Genomic DNA, 2,113 nt, shown 5'->3' with positions numbered 1-2,113 from the left:
GGGGGGGGGAGACAATGTCTTTACTATTTCTCTCCTGCGTCTGTTGAAGGCTGGATTTTTATGTGACCATTTTACGCTGCTATAATATGAATACCATTTGTGTGGCGTGCTGACAAAATGAGTTACTTCTCACAACCCACAAATGGAGATATTGTCTAAAAATCAACACCGAGGTCAAATTAGTAGATCTTCTATTGATGCTCTATTTTTATGTATAACATACCTCTTATTATTTAATACTTATAAATTGTAAAACTTCCCTTATAAGCATGATGTTTCTATTTCCGTAAGGCTTGAATCCGAGAAGTAACTCATTTTATCAGCTCACTTCACATTTAGCTTACAGACGAACCTGGTCTTTTTCTATTATTCTTTTTTTTTTGGTAAGTGTTTTACGGAGCTCCCAACTGCATAAGGTCATATTATAAGCGCGGGGGACGCACCAAACATTTTCAGTCGGTAGGAAATTGAGAATTTTGTCCGGGTAGCGGCCCAAGCCAACTTGTATTATACAGGGTTACAAAAAAAAAACCCCAAACAACTTTACAACTTGTTAAAAAATATCTCGCACAAAATTTGTACTAGAAAGTTGTAATTTGAAATAGATTTAATTAATTCAAAAGGAATTTGTTTGACATAAACTTTACAAAGAAGAAGCTTATTTTTGAAAACGGAAATGGCTTTTATAAAAACCACCTGAAACCGCAAAATGCACCAATTTAAAAGATCTTTTAAGGGAAGTTATGAAATGATTAGTTTGGTTTTTTCCTTTCCTTTTATTTAAAAAATCTAAATTTTCCATCCCTGTAACTTAAACAATTTTTTTTCTCCTACAGAGTTTAAAAATATTTTTTAAATTCTAGAATTCCGAGAACCAACGGCCTATATGTCTTCGACACATTTTAACGCGTCGTTCGTAATGTTCAGATTGGCCAAACACAAGGATACACTCAACCATGAGTACCCAAAGCCATACACTGTACACCTTACAAAATGGTGCTGTTTCTAGAGACAATAGGGGGAGGGGGGGAGGTTGCCCAAATAGACAGTATTTGTGGAGTTGATATAACCTGAAAGGTGAATATGGGCTTTGCCAAGGAACCAAAATGTCATACAGGAAAAATGTCCACGCTTTTCAAGACGATCGAGGAATCGTGAACACACTGTTATCCTCTGATAGTTTCGGGAACGGGAAAATGGTACAGTCGTAGATTAAGATCTGCCCTGAGAATGCGGACAGCTGAGATGAAGGGATGTCATTGCTGCAGACATCGTCTACGGACAGATGTCTCACGGGGCTCATCTACAGAATTCTGCACCCCGGTGACGTTTAAAGGGGTGCGAACGGTGTGTGTTTAGCCTGAAACGGTCGTTTCGTCTGGGAATTTTTAGTTTTGATTCTCTACAGGTACTAACTGAGGAACCATTTCCACCCTTGACATCAAAGAAGGCCTTAGGGGCACTTTAATATTATTTCAGTACCTTGTGCGAAACTTACGAAATGAGTTGGTGGCGAGGAAATGTTCAATAAAAAAAGCTCTCTGCTCTTAACTAATCTTAACCATGATCTCAGCAGGCAAAGGAAACTTGAGAAAAACTATCTACTAACTTCTGTTGACCTGTTAGACTACTGTAGTATGCAATATGGCTCAATCGTTGGGATATTTAGTGGTAGGCCTAATGCGAACTAATGCCCTAGGCTACAAAAATGGGGACATAGCTAAAAATGGGTTGTTTTTTTTAACGGGCTGTGTAAAACAAAACTATTCTGTAGATTTTTCTAAAATGAATATCAGACAAATTCCTTTTGACTTCCAAATGTTATGTACAAATTTGAAGCCCAAACCTTCTGGGTGGAGGAAAATATTAACAAAAAACCCAAAAAGTTGTACAGTTGTTGTTGTTTTTTCATCACCCTGTATAATATACACAAACACACAGAGTAGTAACCAGAACACACCAGGCACAGAGCACAGAGTAAACGTGTAGTATCCTTCAGTGTTGTCACAGACTAAGACGGGAGAAAATGTGTGTGGGGTTTTCCTTCCTCAATTAGATCGTCTTGGTTTCCGCAAAGATGGAGGTTAGGCGAAGAAGGAAAAAAAGGCGGGGG

Source organism: Aplysia californica, unplaced genomic scaffold (assembly GCF_000002075.1).
Source record: "Aplysia californica isolate F4 #8 unplaced genomic scaffold, AplCal3.0 scaffold00339, whole genome shotgun sequence".
Taxonomy (NCBI): Eukaryota; Metazoa; Mollusca; class Gastropoda; order Aplysiida; family Aplysiidae; genus Aplysia; species Aplysia californica.
The sequence above is the reverse complement of the archived record's forward strand: the minus strand, read 5'-3'. Positions refer to the sequence as shown.